The sequence below is a fragment of the Symphalangus syndactylus genome, chromosome 9 (assembly GCF_028878055.3).
Source record: "Symphalangus syndactylus isolate Jambi chromosome 9, NHGRI_mSymSyn1-v2.1_pri, whole genome shotgun sequence".
Classification (NCBI taxonomy): Eukaryota; Metazoa; Chordata; class Mammalia; order Primates; family Hylobatidae; genus Symphalangus; species Symphalangus syndactylus.
The window spans coordinates 100,589,858-100,610,055 of record NC_072431.2 but is presented as its reverse complement, the minus strand read 5'-3'; the positions used below and the strand labels follow the sequence as shown (position 1 = coordinate 100,610,055).

At 42.0% G+C, this 20,198-nt stretch overlaps 1 protein-coding gene across 4 annotated transcripts in view; it reads left to right on the top strand.

Annotated features, from left to right (window-relative positions):
* WIPF3 (WAS/WASL interacting protein family member 3) overlaps positions 1 to 20,198 on the top strand; it is a 112,079-nt gene that overhangs the window by 50,253 nt on the left and 41,628 nt on the right. The window lies entirely within an intron of this gene.

Sequence of the window (20,198 nt, the reverse complement as noted above, 5' to 3'; positions counted from 1 at the left end):
AACCTTGGATGGTCTCAGCATTCATTATAGGACAGTCTTTCAGTAATCACAAAGCAAATTGTCCCTCTCGCATGCCATGCAGCAGCTGTTGGCTCCCTTTTGGGGGCCACTGTTGTTCTAATTGATGCTTGCTGGAGTGATGGGGCTCAGTTATGGCTGGAGTGGGTGAGCAGACCCAGGGTTAGCCTCAGGGGGTCTTAGTGTAGGCTGATAGTTGCAAACATGTACCAAAGAAACCACAAGAAGTGAATGTTGACCCACTTTTTACAAATCATCTCACTCCTGCCCTCTCTTTGTCTCCATTTTTTCTCACTCTACTGTCCCTTTATTACTTTGTCTCTGTTGCCAGAGTGAGCAAATCAAAGTACAGGACACCCTGTTAAACTTGAATTTCAATTAAACGACATATAATTGTTTCAGTATAAGTGTGTAGCAAATTCACACTATATCAATTATTTGTTGTTTATCTGAAATTCAGATGTAACTGTGAATTCTGTATTTTATCTGGCAACCCTATGTCTCTCAACATGACTTTTGTGTGTTTCTTAGATATGTATGTATATATGTAGATAGGACTATAGACATAGACATAGCTATCTTCCTCACAGACTTTGCTAATCTGTCCTTTTCCATTGTAAACCTACCCCACCCTACATATCTCCCACCTTTATTCATATATATAGGGGTTTTTATATATATCTTTTCTTCTTCTTTTGTTATTTTGCCTTTGTATTCTGTTCCCTGTTGTATATCTCCCTAATCTATCCTTAAAAACTATGGTATTTCCTCCTAAATATTGGTCATATTTAATAAGTACGCTAAGTTTCCTTCTTACTTTAAAATTCTGAGAAGTAAAAATCTTCAGGCCAGGCACAGTGTCTCACACCTGCAATCCCAGCACTTTGGGAGGCCAAGGCTGGAGGATTGCTTGAGCCCAGGAGTTCGAGAATAGCATAAGCAACAAAATGAGCTCTCATCTCTACAAAAAATTAAAAAAATAATTAGCTGAGCATGTTGGTGTGGTGTCTGTTGTCCCAGCTACACAGGAGTCTAAAGCAGGAGGATAGCTTGAGCCCAGGATTGCTTGAGGCTGCCATGAGCTGTGATCTTGCCACTGCACACTAGCCTCGGTGACAGAATGAGACCCTGTCTCAAAAGAAAAACCAAACAAAACTTTCTAGTTATCTCTTTAAAAACAGAACTTGCGTTTTATTATCATTCTTATTTATTTGTTTATATTGATTTTACCTTGTCAGATCAATGGCTCTTCATCAAAAATGAGATGATACCCTTATACAGAAGGTTGGTGGGCTGGAATACATGTCATGTAAGAACCTTCTGGGCAACTTGGAAAGTTTAAGGAATAAATTTTTTTCAATCTTGTCATATTTTATTAGCAAATCTCAAAATCCACCAGTCAATAGGCACAAGTTACTCTAATGTCTATTTTTTTGCAAATCACTATGCTAACCTGTGGGAGACCCAAATCAGTGGAGCCTTATTTGTCTCTGCCCTCAGATAAGACATATAAAGAGGTAATATGAAGTAATATATATTCATTGTAGCAAAGAATGTAGGCTGAGGGGGAACTGAGTGATAAGAGACCTTGGTGATTAAGGGATCAGGTGAAAATGGCTGCCCTCCTCACCAGCCTGAAGCACAGAGCAGACAGTGCTGGGGCCCTCGCTGGGCACTCACACACCTCCCTCACTTGCACCCTAACCACCTCCCTCACCTCACCTTGTCCCCAACCTGTGAAATAGGGTAGTTAAACTTTGCTCCCCCATAATCTGGCATTTCAGAAGAATAAACTAAGTCGTTTCTCTGAAAAAGAATCATGGCAACATATCCCTGATTCTTTTGGAAAATATAAATCGATGAATTTATTTTTCTTGATTTTTAGTAGATTATGCCCCAACTCCTTCCACAAAAAGTTGAGACAGTGATTTTAAAAATTCTCCCTCAGAGTTTTCCTACACCCTTTCCATAGTACTTGGCTTCTACAGATTTTTTTTTTCTGGTTTATAAGAGGTCTGATTTATTTTTTGACAAAATAAACCAGAAAGCTCAGTGCAGGTGCCCACCAATTCAAGGAGAAGACACACTTTTCAGAGCTCTGCTTCCTGTGGCCCAGCTGCTGTTGGCCATTGGTGTTACCTGGGGTTTCTACATTCCCCCACCTCCTACCCAGTGACTTCTCCCAGGGACATTGATGACCGTAGAGCTTTAATAGTATGATTTTCTTTAAAATGTTCCATGTAAACATTGAATCTATTTCTGTGTGCATATGTGATTTAATTTTTAAATGGACTTTTTTAGAGCAGTTTTAGGTTCACAGCAAAATTGAGCACAAAGTACAGAGAGTTCCTGTACACCCACTGCCGCCACACATACACAGCCTCTCCCACTGTGCACATCAAGACTTACATTCTGTATTTTTTAACGATTCGTCATCTTTAAAACCCTCCTTTTCACGGTTGTTGCAGCATGAATCTATTGTTATTCAAAATGAACAGACTGAGTGCCAGAGATTATTGGCATTTTAATGTGATTTCTTTAAAATGTTTATGTATTAATTTTTATGGTAAGTGTCTTACAGTCATATTACATAGCCATATTTTCTCATATTACATAGCCATATTTTCTGCCAGTACAAGTATTTTTGGTTCCCAAAGTGAAATGGAATATACTAGAGATCAGAATAGTAGCTGACACATCAAAGGCAGTTGATGATGTTTGTTAAACTACATTGATATTCTATTCCTCAGAGTCTTGTGACTTCCAGATGCTTCGTGGTCTTTAAATGGCTTCTCCCCTCACCCCACCCTCAACAAGGCTGTAGCCTCTTCCACAGGGTGTGGGTTAACTTCACTGAAATACCAAGGAGGCAGAGACCCATCAGCACAAAAGAAGGACAGTATATAGTGATATATCTTAGGTTCAGAGCAATAGTTACATCAGCCCACACCACTCTCATTACATATAGCCTCAATCAGCAGGCCTAATTTTAGGAGGTGCAAGACAAAAATACAGTCGAGAGAAGTGAACTAAAAATACACCCCCCTTATTCTGTTACAATGTACTTCCGCAGATAGTTGGTCTGTTCCATTAAGCAAAATTCTCTGCCTATCATAATTGTCATAAAGACTTTTTGATGATGATTAAGAACAATGAAAGCCTACATTTTATTTTGATTCATTGCAGCTGTCGTGACCTTCCACTTATTTCTGCTCCTTTTTAGAATTGCTGGCATTCACTTAAACAGATGCTACTGTATTTTTCAGAGAGAGTTTGAGGTGGCCCCATTTTATTAATATACAAAGAGTGTCATTAAGGAGGGTATGTTGTATGAGTCACACTTCAAGTATACCAGCGGGCCCCTTCTGTGATTCTCATGACAAAAATACTTGTTTTTATTTTCAGCTCCCACTGTATTTTTCACATTGAAGAACCTATTTTATTTTAATGAAGTTTTAAGAGTGCTTGTTATGTATAAGACATTATGCTGAGTACCGGAACGGTTCATTGAGACATAATTCCTGCCTCAAGGAACTTACTTGGGGAAGATAGATACATGTCAAGATGTGAAACTAGCATGTCTACAGCTGGCACTTCTTAGGGAGGGAGCTGTCTTTGGGGAAATATCTTCATGAACTACGGGGGTAGGGCTGGAACTTGAGGGCAGGAACAAGGTAGTGGTAAGAATGGATAAACCACACCACATGAGACAAGGCGAAGAATTCGCTCCACGCATAAGAGGCTAGGCAGAGGGAGAAGACGGTTGAGCAGGGAGCTGAGAGAGAAGATCCAGAACACGGGTTTGAGGTTTGGGACAAAAGGAGCTCTGGACCAGGTGACATTCCACGTTGGGAATATCAAAGGCCATTTGAGGGCCAGGGATGCCCAGTGCTCAGTGTGAGGGTGTTGATGATGCTTGGGAGGGAGAACCTTCCTCTTCTCTACCACATTTCAATAACATCTACTGTGCTTATCAGGAATGCTTTATGTGAGTGTTTTGGGGTTTCTTTGTTTTGTTTTGTTTTGTTTGGGTGTGGGGACTATCCCAGCAGGTTCTGAGCTGCATTTCTGAGAGCATGAGGAATACAGCAGAGACAGGATGTATGAAAGTAGGAACCTGGAAGTAAATGTGACCCTGAGACACAAGTTCCCCTGAAATTGCAGAAGTCTTTGGCAGGCATTGTACTTCCTGAGGGCGTCAAGCGGGAGGTCTGAGCCAGTTTCCTCTCAATCTCAAGGGCTTGGGAAGCCCCAGCTGATACCTGCTTGTCTGGGTTAAACCGTTAAAATGCATGGCCATTTTATGTAAGTTTATAAGAGTGGAAATGCACAGAAGGGAATAGTTAATTCTGACTCAGATTAATTTAGGGCTCCCTGAGAGAGCCTTCATAGCTGGGCCTTGGAAGCTGAGTGTGATTACAATAAACAGAATTGGAGAAGGCTGTGTCAGGTAGAGGGAATGCCTGAGAATTGGCCTTGAGACACCAACTGTGTGGACAGGACAGGGAATGGAGAACTAGGCATGTGTGGTTGGCATCTGTAGTGTGTGGGTGGGTAGAAACATGGACTGTGGTCAGATTCTGGAAGGCCTTAAACTCCATGCTTAGTGAATTTTGACCTAAGTCTGTGGATGTCTGATCTGTATCTAGAGAACCAAATTGGAGAAACAACATGAAAGTTTGTAAGGAAAAGTTTTGAAAGCAAGAGTCCCATTAGGAGACCATTTAAATCCATGACTCAAACTTCCCACTTCCACCTATACACCTACTATAGTTTGGATACTTGTCTCCCCAAACCTCATTGTGAAATGTGATCCCCAGTGCTGGAGGTGGGGCCTAATGGATGGTGGTTGGGTCATGGGGACAGCTCCCCATGAGTTCATTCTTGCTGTATTAGTTCCCTCCAAAGCTGGTTGTTAAAAAGAACCTGATGCCTCCCCCTGTCTCTCTTCCTTCCTCTCTTACCATGTGATCTGGACACACTGGCTCCACTTTGCCTTCTACCATAAGTGGAATCAGCCTGAAGACCCCACCAGAAGCAGATGCTAGCATAATGCTTCTTGCACAGCCTGCAGGACTGTAAGCCAAATAAACCTCTCTTTTCTTCATAAATTACCCAGGCCCAGGTATTCCTTTATAGCAACACAAACAGACTAAGATAACCCCTGGAGGATGATCTACTCCCATCGCTAAGACTGGAGCTGTAGTTCAAGTGGTATGGGTAAGAAGTAAAGAGAGTGAACACAAGAAATTGTAGTAGAACTAGAAAGGATGGTAGGAATCAGAGATACATTTGGAGGCATGGTTGATAGGTGGTAAAATTGACAAATTATTGATACAGGGAGTTGTTGGTTTTAAGTCTGGCTGACTTGAAAGATATTATTGATCTCCATATCACAAGAGGAGTAAGAGGTGCATAGGAGTGTGTTTGTGCACAGCGGGGGTGGGGCAGAGATTATGAGTTTGGTTTTGCATGTGTTAAGATTGAGGTACTAGTGGGATATTTACATGGAGATGTTCAGCAGCCATTTGGAAATGCAGGCCTGGGGCTGCACACTAAGCTCATTCTTAAATAACTTATCTATGTCTTATAAATGCCAGCAAAGCCCAGAGGTAGACGGAGTAGATTCTAGGTGTTTCAGCTCATTCCTGAGCCTCACCATGGAAGTAATATATGGAAGTGTCTGGATTTCCCCCTACTCTGTCCCTGTCCATAGGAGATTCTCAGTGAATGTTTATTGTGTGAGTGGGAGCAATACCCTCAGTTTGGTGATTCTGAGGGGAATGGAAGAGTTTATACTTTAGTTGCAAATCATGGTATGGAAGCACTCATTTACTATATTTGCTTATATTTGACGTTTCGTCCATGAACATATGGAAGTAACAAATATTTTCCTAGGAAAAGAAATGTAACTTTACAAGAGAGATTTTTCTTAAATACACAGGGCAAAGGGGTGGTGGCAGGGGTACTGCACAATCTTAGTCCTGCCTCCTGCTTCCTTTCCTTTGTTTCTCTTCGTTGTGACCTGTTAGCATAGTAGTTTATACTACCTTCTTTTTGCCATTTATTTATTTATTTATTAATATATTGCTTGTTTATTGTTTCTTTGTTATAGATATTTGTCCTCTAAAGAGCAGCAGCCTGAGTCTGTTTTTGTAGAGAACTTAGACCAGAATAGTTGTGCTTAATAGAAGAAGAAAGTCAAACAAATACGGATAGAATGCCCGGCGTGCAGGGTCACTGGGCTCATGTGGTGAAAAATGAAGGAACTGACATTTACCCCTCAGGGTTGTTGGGAGACTCACATGTCATCATATCTAGGGACAGACTTACAAGCTGCAAATGTTTGCAGTTATAGGACACTGATGTTGTTGTCATCGTTATTTGGGGGAAAATCAGGTAAATGAAGAAGGATTCACCAGTTTTCAGAACATACTTCATGGAAAAGATATATTTGAGCCAGACAGAGCCATTGTTCATTCTTACTCAGAAGAGGGACTGATGGCATTTGGGGAAGATTTATCTGGAAGTGTTTTGCAGTAATTCAGCTATGCAGTGGCGGGAAGCCCTGGCGTGGGTGCTGACATGGGAGGGGAGGTCATTCTGGCACTCCATGGTGTCCATGGGTCCCCTGGGGCATATAATTCAGGGGGCATATTCTTCCTAGAATGCATCCATTTAGCTTCCTTGCTGGCAGCACCTCCTGGCCCACTTACCTTATTCTGTGAAGGCCTCACACACACACAAACTAGACCATTAGACAACTCAACTTGAGTTCAAGATGAGGCTGGGGGAGATGCTCCTTCTTTTTCCTAGGGAAAATGTCAGACTTGGTTGTTTCCAGATGTCTAAACTTTCTCATATGATAAAGGATACTGTAGGGCTAGGAAATGATAAAAGGTCAGTGAGACATGGGATAGTCGGCAAGGATGGTCACTTGGGCTGGGAAAGGCCTGGTCATTTGTTGGCCTGGGGATATATTATCATCTCTGTCCTGAAAATGAAAAGAAATTAGAACTGAGCAAGTGGCCCAGTGGGCATATCAAATTTTTATGTGTCCATGGTTAAAAAATAAGCTGTGCAAAGAGTCGGTAGCGAAAGGAGCAACATTGCAAGTGTAGTTTGTGTCTGTTAATGGGGCTCACTGTTTTGGCCAGGGTGTAGGAGAGATAATAAGCTTATTGCAGTGTGTTGAGTTTAAGTTGCAGTCTCTAAATAATATGCCAACGCTGTTATTTGTTTATTTATCACACTGAGACATCATCTGTTGACTTGCTACTATGAGTGATGAGGATTTAGCTTCCTTGAATCATCCCTCTTCTCTTCCTCCCCACCTTCCTCCTTATTTTTTTTATCCTTATGGCACTATTTTTACTTCCTTTTGTGGTTACCTTTGTGACTTTAAATAATACACTGAAGCCTCTGTTGCTTTTGGTCAGCTTTTGACAGCATTCCTTCACCCTCTGTTTTGTGAAATGAGGTTGTGGTGCCTCTCCCTTTTGCTACATCGCTTTTCTATCTTCCATGTCCCAATTTTTCTCAACTGTATTTTTTATTTTGTTTTTATTTATTTATTTTGAAATTAACATATAGTAAGACTGACTTTTGCAGGGGAGGGTAATAACTCTGTAAATTGCAACACATGCATAGATTTATGTAACCACCACCACCATCAGGACACAGTGCAATTCCATCACCCCTAAAAACTCCATCGTGCCACTCATTTGTAATCACACCTTCCTTCCACCCATAATCCATGGCAGCCACTGCTCTTCCTTTATTATCATTATTATTCCATTGCTGGGTAGTAGTCCTCAGCTTATTAATCCATTCACCTCCTGAAGGACATTTTGGTTGTTTTCAGTTTTGAGCAATTATGAATAAAGCTGATCTAAACATTCATACATAAGTTTTCATATGAACATAAATCTCTATTTCTCTATCACAACCAGACCATACCATCTTGATTACTGTAGTTTACAGGAAGTCCTAAAATCAGGTAATGTGAGTTATCCAACTTTACTCTTCTTTTGCAAAATTGTTTTGATGATTCTAGTTCCTTTGCCTTTCCATATAAATTTTAGAGTTAGCATGTCTATATCTATTTTAAAATCTTACTGGGATTTTGATTGGAATTGCATTGAATTTACAGATCAATCTGGGAAGAACTGACATCTTTCCTATGTTGAGTTATCCAATTCATGAGCATAGCATATCTCTTCATTTATTTAGGTCTACTTTCTTTCATTAGCATTTTTTTGGTTTTAAGAATCCATATGCTGTGCATGTTTTGTTAGATTTATACATAAGTATTTCCTTTGTACTTGGAGCTATTTTAAGGTATTTTTAAATTTTTGATTTCCAGTTTTTGACTGGTACAGTATATAGTTTTGTGTACTGACCTGGTATCTTATGACCTGACTAAACTCACTTATCAGTTCTAGGAGTTTTCTACATAGAAAATCATGTTGTCTGAGAAGAGGTACAATTTTTATTTCCTCCTTCCCCATCTGTTATGCCATTTGTTTATTTGTCTTATGTTATTGCACTTGCTAGAATTTCCATTATGATAGTCCGTAAGAGTGGTGAGAGTGAACGTCCCTGCTTTGTTCCTGATCTTGGGAGAAAATGTTTTACCACTAAGTGTAATGTTAGCTATAGTATTTTTTTTTTAAATCACGTTGTTGAAGTACGCTTTTATTCCTAGTTTGCTGAGAGTTTTTATCATGAATGGATGTTGAATTTTGTCAGATGCTTTTTCTGTATCAATTGATGTGATCATGTGATTTTTCTTTTTTAGACTATTAATATGGTGGATTTTATTGATTGATTTTGAACCAGATTTTATTATATTGTATTTCCAGAATAAACCCCACTTAGTTGTAGTTTATTATTAATTCTACATATTGCTGGACTCTGTCAGTTCTTCATAGCTAAGGATAACGTTTGCCTTCAGTTGTGTAATCATATGAAGTGTTTCCTGCTTTGTCTCTACAAATGTCTCTAGAAGTTGAAAATCTCTGAAAGACAATACTTTTAGGATATGAAGTACAAATACTGTCTGCATGGAAACAAATAGGATTGTATTATTGTATTTCTCTCTCTTTGTGACCGAAATACTCTCAACGTTTTAATAGGTTAAGATATGGTAACTCCTTTCTTACTCTATTAAGTGATTCAGAATCAATGTGTTTCTTGGACAATTTTCTCTTCTTCCCACATTTCAGATTCTCTTTATTTTTACTAGTGGTTGAGGAAAGGGAGCCATATTCTTTCTTCCCTTGATGCCCAGCATCACCCAGCTTCTTAGACGTTCTCTTGCTTAGAATGTGTTCCATTCTTTTCTAATTTGAACTGGCTGTTTTCTAGGCCTGCTACACAGCTGTCATCCGGGGATTTCTTTTTATTGGATCTCTGGCTTTATTCCAGGGAATGCAAGCTTTAAAGCAGGAAAAGGTGGAGTCTGCTGAAAATTATTAGAGGGAACTGGTATTAATAGCTGCCATTTATTGAGTAATTACCAGGTGCCAAACCCTGTTTTAAGCTCATTATAGGGATTACCTCCTTTAATCTGCACTACAACTTACGTAGTAGTTATTACTCTCTTCCAAATTTTATGGATGAGGAAATTGAGGCTTCAAAAGTCAAGTAACCTGCCTAAGTTTTGCCACCAATAAATGGTGGACCCAGAATCCCAGCCGAGGTGATGGGACTCTGGAGCCCTCATTTTTAACTGCAAAGAGAGGCTGTCTCGGATGTCTTTAGGGGTGACTTACTCCACCAAGCACACTTGGCCACTGGCAGACTGGACCCAGATGCTTCCTGAAATGCAGACAGCCAGAACAGAATAGTAAATTGAAGAACTGACCCCTGAACTCAGCTTTTTCCACTATACCACACTGCCTTCTTAATAATGAGTGGGTAAATATGCTTTTGGCAGCCCAACTAGCAGGAAGAAGTGGCTCAGAGAAGAGCCAAGAATGTTGAGAACATGAACCACAGAGACACTAGGGGTATGGAGGATCACTGCAAACCAAAGAAGGACTTGTTGGGTGCAGACAGGGAAGGAAAGGCCTCTACTCTTTATTGACAGGGCCTAGAACTGGAGTGAGGCCCAGGGATGACACAGTTATAGAACACATATGCTTAGCAGCCTGGTCTGGTGACCTAGGGTCCTAACCCAGAGAGATTTGGAAGAAGGTTCTGGAATGGATGAGAATTCCATCAGATCCAGCAATGAGACCCTTTCAGGACTGTCCTTGGGCTAGCTGTGAGTCATTGTTTCTCTAGGATTCAATCCAAGTCTGGACCCAGAGGAGTCTGCTGGACTTTTCATGCAAAGGTCCTAGAAACTGACTGTAAGAAAAGGAAGTCTAGGCTGGGTGTGGTGGCTCACGTCTGTAATCCTAGCACTTTGGGAGGCCGAGGCACGTGGATCACCTGAGGTCAGGAGTTCAAGACCAGCCTGGCCAACATGGTGAAACCCTGTCTCTACTAAAAATACAAAAATTAGCCGGGCGTGATGGCACATGCCTGTAATCCCAGCTACTTGGGAGGCTGAAGCAGGAGAATTGCTTGAACCTGGGAGGGGGAGGTTGCAGTAAACCAAAGTCAAGCCACTGCACTCCAGCCTGTGGGACAGAGCAAGACTCTGTCTCAAAAAAAAAAGAAAAGGAAGTCTAGATTCACTTACATTATCATCTATAACAGACAATACTGTGGAAACATCTTGAATTTTCTAGAAATTTTGGAATTTTCCCTTGCTTAGTTATTTTTGTTACCTTTGTCTCCTTTCATATGTGAGCAATGTTCATAACCACTATTATTTTAGAGTCAACAAAGGGAGGCCATATGCCAAAGACCCTGCATTTTGCCCTGCAGCCAATAGGGAGACGAGCAAGGAGAGAAGAGGCCCAACACTCAGAAGAGAGAGGTGGACCAGCAGGGCTGGCCCATAAGAGGTTCTCTGTTATCTGACAAGGGAGTTTCAGGTACAGCTTATTTACAGTTGAGGGTATCAGCCACACAGCATAGGGTTACTCTGTGCACTTTCCATTTTAAGTGCTCTCAGTTCCCCTGCCAAGGTGGCTGCTGGCATTTAATGCACTCATCAGGCTCTTCTCAGAGCCTGTCATTCAGCCTTGGCTGTCCTTTCTGGCTCTGGCAAAAGCCTAGCACTTAGCTCCTTTGGCCCCAGCCTTCTTCGATGCTCCACTCACTGTCTGTTTCTACCCATCCTCCCTTTTCCTTCTCTGATGCCCCTTTCCTGCCCACTCCTTCCTGCTCTGGCTCTCACACTGCTTGTGAGGTGACATCTACCCTGGCCTCGAGCCAGAGAGCAGTGGGACCACTCCACTCTCCCAGCTTCAGGCCTGTCTTGTATTTCCTGGGTATAAGAGGCTGTGTTGTGATGAAGAAAGCCGAACTTGCCTGGACTCACCACTCAGCTCTGTACTTGGTAGCAGTGGATGGTCTGCTTCACCCTTGTGCCTCATCTGTAGACTGGACATAATACTCATAACTAGTACCTACATTATAGAGTTGTTCAGGGCCTTTGAAATGAATTAATACATGCAAAGCAGTTAGGACAGTGCCTGGCATAAACAAATGCCTTCCCATTTCTTTTTATTATTGCTATTGTCATTGTCACCGATTGCATGTTGCAGCCCTCTTGTTAATTCACTTACCCAAACGCCAAAGTCACCGCTGTGTGCACTCTAAGAAGAGAGAAGGAGCTGGGACTCTGTAAAAGATTGGTGATTTCAAATGAGAAAGAGAGGAAGGAGCCATAGGGACCTTTAAGGTTTCGAGCCTGGACGAATGGGGAGAAGCCCTTAACAGAGACCGAGGGCCAGCAGCACAATGAGTTGGAAATAACAACAGTAATGTTATTTCATTAGTTTGCAAATGAATCTGCCAGGCGGGGGCATGTTTCTTTTTGATAGTACTTTTTGTCTAGAAGAAATAGAAGATATGAAACCTCACACTGTTCTAACTATGTATTATTTATTAGTTATTCCTGGTGCCATGCCCTTGACCCCTAGCTCTGCCCCTGCCCCCCCAGCTTTTTTTTGAGTTCATGAGATTGTTCTTTCTAGGTCCAACTTAAGTTTGAAGATCAAATTTTCTCGTAATTTAAAATTTAGTCTTAAAAGCCTGAGAATATTGGTGTCATTGAAAAGGAGAGAATGGTGCAGAATTGAATTCACATCTCTAGGGACACAGTGGCCAAAGGATAAAAAGGGTGAAGACATTAGGAAGAATCAGGGCTGAAATGTGACCTCAAAAAACAGCCACTTCTCTTCCCACACCTGCGTGCTTTGTGGGAGCAGATAGATGTCAGGGGAGGCAGAGCCGAAGATCCAGGGACTAAGGTTTCTATAGAGTTCATGTCAACAAAATACTGATAGGTTGCTCACAGTTTTTTTTTTAAGCTGGATTCACTGGTAAGAGAAAGTGGAGTGGCTTAGTTTTGCGCTCAAAAAATAAGAAGCAAGACCAATATGTAGAAGCTATAATACTGGGCAAGATATGAGCAGTGCTGTAGAGAATTAAAAACGATGTGCCTTGGCAGTGGAAAAGCAGATCACACAAGGAAAAGTTTAGTTGAGAAAGTTGAAAAAATACATTTTCTAAAGTAAACTGTATTTGGTGTCAAGAGCTTCACGGGGAGATGAAAGGTTTGGCAGATACGGCAGAGTGGGGTGTGGGGCATCCCCAGAAGAGGAGGTGGCCTGAGCACGGGCTTGGAAGTGGGAAAGAAGAGACACGGGATAAACCCAGAGCAGCTGAAATGAGGCTCCAACTGGCCAAGGAAAGATATCTTGGGACGGTATGGCTGAATTCCTTGATTCGATAGAGACTAATGGGCCACTGAAGCATTTTGAGAAGAGGAGTCAATTAGCCCTTTAAAAACGATCAATTGAAGGCTGTCTCAAAGAGAGATGAGAGTCCAGTTTTGGAGACCAGCTAGGAGGCTCTGGGTCTAGAGAATAAATAATGAGAAGTGTATATATATATGCACATACACAGATATATTAAATATATGTACGTATATGTGTGTATATACACACATATATACAGTGATGCATCGATTAACAAAGGGGATATATTCTGAAGCATCTACATTGTTAGGTGATTTTGTCATCATGTGAACATCATAGAGTGCACTCACACAAACCTGGATGGTAGAGCCTACTGCACACCTAGGTTATGTGGTATGGCCTGTTGCTCTAGGCTACAAACCTGTATGGCATGTTACTGTACTGAATGAATCCTGTAGGCAACTGTAACGCAATGGTAAATATTTGTGTATCTAACCATATCTAAACATAGGAAAGGTACAGTAACAATATGGTATTATACTGTTCTAGGACCACCGTCGTATGTGTGGGGCATTACTGACTGATACATCATTATGCAGAGAATGTGCACACACGCACATGTATGTACATACACCCCCCAAGCACAACATCCTGGCAATCTTACCCATATTGCATCCCCACTCTTTTTTTTTTTTCGTTTTCTGAGATGGAGTTTCACTCTTGTTGCCCAGACTGGAGTGCAATGGCGCAATTTTGGCTCACTGCAACCTCTGCTCCAGGTTCAAGAAATTCTCCTGCCTCAGCCTCCCAAGTAGCTGGGATTACAGGCATGTGCCACCACACTTGGCTAATTTTGTATTTTTAGTGGAGACTGGGTTTCTCCATGTTGGTCAGGCTGGTCTCGAACTCCCAACCTCAGGTGATTCACCCGCCTCGGCCTCCCAAAGTGCTGGGATTACAGGCGTGAGCCACTGCGCCCCACCTGTATCCCCACTCTTAACACCATGCCTAGCACAGAGTTAGCACTCAAATCTTAAATAATATTGAGTTACATTAATATTCAACGGGTTCGCTTTACTGATTTCTATTTACCATCTTTTCAAGCCCCTTCTTTCCAGCAGTTTCTGTGAACTACTTTTATCAGTTAAAGTAACCATCATGTGCATTTAAAGACATGTTTTTGTCTAGTGTCTGATCCACCATTTATATGTTTAATGTCCTTCTGAATTGCTAGTTATGGGGTAGTTGAGTCTCTAATCCCTGCCTCTGAAATCCGTCTGTATCTGCCCAATTTACACATGTCCCAAATCTCTCTTTCTCCATGTTTCTTTCTACTCTTTCCATCCCTAACATTTATTCTTATATTTTTCTGATTATTCCCAACTAAAGAGACTTAGAATTAATACTGGAATCAAAATTCTCATCGTTGCTAAAAATTAGTACTACAGTATATTGCCAGATGTGCAGTTTGTAGTTAGGAAGGGATTGGCACACAGTGGAACTGCTTGAATAACACTGGTTTGGATAGGAAAAAGCTGGCATTTATACATAAACTCATGGTACCCTGTGGAAATCTGGGCAAGCTCAGCAGGCAATACTAATGAGGCCTCTGATTTTCTTCCACTGGGTGAGATGGAAAGTCATTGCAAATTTTTAGTGGAATAACATGATCTGGGTAGTAGATGCTCTGCTAAGGGTAAGCCTGTTGCTCTAGGAACACAGATAGGGATCTTCATCTGGCCTTCAAGGATCAAGAGGCCTCTTGGGAGACAGCCAAGAGACAAGTGTAAAAAGAGCAGAGATCAGCTCAAGCCAAGTTCTGGAAGTGAGCACCAGCATGGAAGGCTCAAGGAGTGGAAAGTCCGGGCTGGTCACTAAGAGCCTTATGCAACGTGAGGGGATTTGAATCCTCAGGATTCAATTCAAATGGATCCAGCAAAGAATGACAGAATTAGTGATACATCTTTTATAAAGATGACTCTGGCTGCTGTGTGGAGGAGGGCAAGGAGACATGAAAACCACATAAGGGAATCCAGAGGTGATGCATGCCTGCAGTAAGGCATCATGGCAGCGATGGAGAAGAGGTGACAGATTTCTGAGAAATCAGGAAAAACAACAGGAGTTTGCAATGGACTGGCTGTTAAGAATAAGGAAAAGGGACAGGAAGGGGAACATCACGCTCCGGGGACTGTTGTGGGGTGGGGGGAGGGGGGAGGGACAGCATTAGGAGATACACCTAATGCTAAATGACGAGTTAATGGGTGCAGGAAATCAACATGGCGCATGGATACATATGTAACAAACCTGCACATTGTGCACATGTACCCTAAAACCCTAAAGTATAATAAAAAAAAAAAAAAAAAGAATAAGGAAAAGGGATGAGTATCAGGTGACCTTTACATCCCTAAGCAAGGAGGAGACAGCCACAGATAGTAACCAAGTCATGAAAGTGGATGAGATAACCTTGATGGGTATGCTTGTTTTATGGGTGTAAAGAACAGGACCAGACTCATAGCTCACAGCCCCAAAAATACCCCCTCATTCTGCTTTACCTCCAAGGAAGCAAAGGGGCACAGGGTGAATCAGCTCTGTACTACAGCTAAGAGTCACAGGTCTGAACACAGTATTGTTTAAGATATCAGATCTTGGCCAACATGGCAAAACCCCATCTCTACTAACAATACAAAAATTAGCTGGGCATGGTGGTGCGCACCTGTAATCCCAGCTACTGTGGAGGCTGAGGCAGAAGAATTGCTTGAACCTGGGAGGGGGAGATTGCAGTGAGCCAAGATCATGCCACTGCACTCCAGCCTGGGCAACAGAGTGACACTCCGTCTCAAAAAAAAAAAAAAAAAAAAAAATCAAAAATCAGGCTTTAGAAAAGAAGGTTAGCAGGTGCGTTCTTTTTGAGCATGGATTGGAATTGGATATTTGGGTTTCTAAAAATGAGACTTGGAACTGTTAGATCTCAATGTACCTCATTCTAGAACAACTTGACTTAGGCACATATGGGGTACAGGGAACATTGTGTCAGACCTGACAGGAGAAAGTTAGTTTTTTAAGCAAATATTTCATTTCTCTATTTTGGATTCCAGGTTCTCTGTGTTCTCCTACATAAAGATGGCAACAGTAGAAGGGAGACATTGCCATTCTGGCTGTCCTTGGGATTCAGACTTGGTAATGAACTGCAAATACCCTGGCTGCTGACGCCTGTCTGCCCCCAAGTTTTAGGAGACAGGCATAGGCTGAGGGCTGGGGTGATGAGCAGGCTTGTATGCCTGGAAACCTGTGCACTAATTTTAGGTTCAATGGCCACATTGGAGAAGCTACTTTTAGGAGACTGCAAGGCTGAAATTGTATTAAAATGATAGGGTTTGGACCCTTGTTGAGAGAAATGACCCGCTAGATTAGAATCGACCAGCTAAGGTTTTTATTAGTATTTTTCACAATTACGAGTATTGGAAAGGTGAGGATGACATATGGTGACAGGGTGACAAATAGCAGGAGATATGCACGTCAAAGTTTTGATCTGGGCTGGACTGTCATCTCCCTTCCCCAGACTATGCCGTAAGGGAGTTGACTCATTTGTTGGAATGACAAATGGACATGCGAAAGCTTTTATAATGTATCAACGTGAGAGAAAAGGCCCCTCCGTATTTTTTTATTCTATCCTTGGCTTTGTTAGGACTGTTGTTCAATTTTTGTATTTCTAATCTCACAGGCACTCTTCAGGTTTTCATCCTTTATAACCAAGGGGATGAGCTAAGGTGCACGTCTATTCTATGATGGTTCATCTTTTGGGGATTCTGGGCTATCTCTTTTGAAGCTTGCTATAGAACTGAGTCAACAAAAGCTTTGTGTGATACCCAACAAATTGTCACTACTCAAGCACCATGTTAATGAGACAAAACAAGAGTGAACTTGGAAGTAATGTTTTGTTGGTTTCTTTTTTGTTTTGTTTTGTCTGTGTGTTTTTTAGTTTTTGGTGCATAGCTTTGCCGTGGGAAAAGTGTCCAGGAATGCCTTTCTCTCCCTTGACTGTATTTTCAGTGACGTTGCCCATGATCAGGATTTGCACAACATGAAACGTTCAGTGAATATTTGAAAATCCTTTCTTTCCTGTTTCTACATCCTGTAACCACAGTAACAAGAATTCTTGAGGTGGCAGGAGGTTTTTTAAGACAGCAAATTATGATTGAATTGTTCATAAATATTGCAGGTGAAGTAGAAATGACTGGCTTTGTGTAATGTGGTCTTCAATGTGCAAATGGATATGCCCTTTTGTGCAAAACCAATTAAGTCTAAATATACTGTATATGGTCGTTTTTGCCACAAAGTTGTTAATTCCTTCCTGCCGCACAGGAGAGGAGAGGATTGGCGAACACCACATTAAGATCAGGTGAGGCCGGGCACGGTGGCTCACGCCTGTAATCCCAGCACTTTGAGAGGCCGAGGCGGGCGGATCACAAGGTCAGGAGATCGAGACCATCCTGGCTAACATGGTGAAACCCCGTCTCTACTAAAAAAATACAAAAAATTAGCGGGCGTTGTGGCGGGCACCTGTAGTCCCACCTACTCGGGAGGCTGAGGCAGGAGAATGGCGTGAACCTGGGAGGAGGAGTTTGCAGTAAGCCGAGATCACGCCTCTGCACTCCAGCCTGGGCGACAGACCGAGACTCCATCTCAAATAAAAAAAAAAGATCAGGTGAGAGAGCCCTCTAGCGGGAGATCGTCAGGGCGCTCATCAGGGCCGACACTGGAGCGGAAGACAGCCGAGAAGTCAGAGAAGGAATGTTAAATTTAGCCCACAGGGTTGAACTGCACCGTGTAAATAAACACACTGTGACTGCCATGTCCTCCTGCTGACTTGGAAGATGTTTACTAACAAATCTGCCCTGTGGAATTGTCAAGAACTTATTGAGGCATGTCCAAATTTAAAATCATCATTTTAAGGACATGCAACGTTCTTCATAGCCCTCACCTGAAATGCCTGGCCTGGGCAAGGTCAAGGAGTGGGGGATACCTTTTGGTAATAAACAGTCTAAATTGGATGAGATGACCCTCCCCTCCAATCCCCAAGGGCTAGTGAGGGATGGGGTTTTCTCATCATTCCAGTTGCTTTTTTAAAGAAAAGAATGCACCATTCTCACCCTTGCCTTCCCCAAGCCTCCTCTGAGTTGGGCTGTGAATATTATTATAATTCAGTAGGTTATCTTCTTATACCTAGAAGGAAAATTACAAAGCACGCTTTTTTCCCAAAATCCCTGACCATAATGCATACCTGAAGTTGTAATGCCAAATTCACACAAAAATTTTCATACCCTCTTAGCTACAGTTGTGATATTTCTTTGGTCCCTTATTTCTGTCATTCATTATTTATAAATAAAATGAGAGGAAACTTTAAAAATCTTAAAATTTTGCAGCTTAAAATGAACTCATGATATTAATGGTTTATATGGGGTTTTTAAAAGCATATTCTATGGGAAATGCCTTGCCTTTCTAAAATAAATAAATAAATAAATACATAATATCTCCAATGAATCAGGATTGAGGCTCCTTGCTCACCACTTTCTTGTTGACCATCATTCATAAGTCCCTCTCAAGGGTCCAAAAGCTTGTTTCCAGGCAACAAGAATCAGACTTTGAAGCCTATGTCCTTCAAAGCCTGCGTAAGTTTCATAACCCATGCAGTGGAGTCCACCAGTGAAAATGTGGACTCAGCACATTTTAGCCAAAACCACAACTGCCTCTGCTTCTAGTCTGTGACACCAGAGAGCCCATGAGTTTCTAGTCAGCCAACCTGGTTTGTCCTTTTTTAAACAGAAAATGGCAATAGCAAGGATTTATAAACACTATTTATACTCCAGGGACCCTCTAAGGTCACATGTCTTCCTTGAAGCCTGCTCAGCCTGAAAAACATGGTCATTTCTGGACTCTTGGTGGCCTTCCTCTCTGGGGAACCAGCATGGCTGCCCAGTCCTGTGCTGCGCGTTGCACAGTGGCTTAACTCGCTATAGCGTATGCCTCTCTGCCTGGTGCATGTGTATGCCCTTAAGAGCAAAGACAGCTCTGATACCCTGGGTCTAGTTCATTCATTCACTCACTCACTCAAGTCATTTATTCAATCATTCATACGGTAGTTATTGAGCCAGATCCAATTCTACTCTTCGGGGACATATTTTTGTGAACAAAACAGAATCTTTTTTCCTGATGTGGAGTCCTTGGGGTTAATGAACATTCAACTCATAATCACAAATGGAAATTTTCCACAGTGATAATATAAACTTATACCCTATGATAACTGTGACAGAGGAAAAAGGAATATGGTACCCTCAGAGAAAACAGTGAATGGCCTTATTTAGATTTTGGGTCAGAAAAGGCCTCTGAAGTGGTGATATTTAAGCTGAAACCCAAAGATACATGGTATCCCCATACAGTAGGGCTAACAATTATTTCTTGCTTTGAGAAATGATCAGCCATTTCTAAGGTCACGTGGTTGGTATGAACCTTCTAACTGTGGAGAATCCTCCTGGCTGTGGCTTCCAGGGCAACGCCTTCCCTCCTTTATTTGCCACCAATCTCCCAATGTTCTTTCTGGTGTTCCCTGGCTCTAATAACCCATGGAAACCTCCACCATGTCAGCTGAGGCTACAGCTGAAGTGAAGCAGTTGTATCTCAGGGCTACTTGCAGAATTAGGACAAAACTTTTTCTTGCAAATATATTTATGACGCATTTAGCAGTCCATTAGACACTTATCCTAATAAAAGAGCATGTGTCCTTGGTAGTCAGTGTTGCAAAGTGAAAAGCACATGGTCTTTGGGATTCAGCTGATCTGGGTTTGAACCCCAGCCCTGCAGCCTCAAACAGACGATTTCTTAGTCTCAGTTTCCTCATTTGTAAGATGAGGGCAAACTCACTTTAAATGCACAAGGTCTTGTGAGGACTAATGTAACACACTCAGGCACAGAAGACAGTCACCAGACATTAATTGTAATCTTCTGCATTCTCTTTCTCCACAACTTTCTGACCTCTATGGGTCTCAGTTTCCCCTGAGCTCCCCAGTTCTCCCCTCTGCTCCATGATCACATGAAGACCACCATCCCCCATTCAAAGCCAGCTCCTAGAGCATGAATCTGCTTCCCTTAAGAGACACAATGGGCCCAGCATGAGCCACCCAGGACCCAAGAGCAAGGAGGATGTGAGTACCTAAGGACTGAGCAAGACATCAGTCCTGCTCAGGAGAACAGTCCAGGAGATGACAGGGCACAGGAGCAACTCCCATTGTCAAGTGGGGAATCAGCCAAGGATTTGGTCCAGGAGGGGACCTGGGGCACCAAGGAGGAAGATCATTCAAA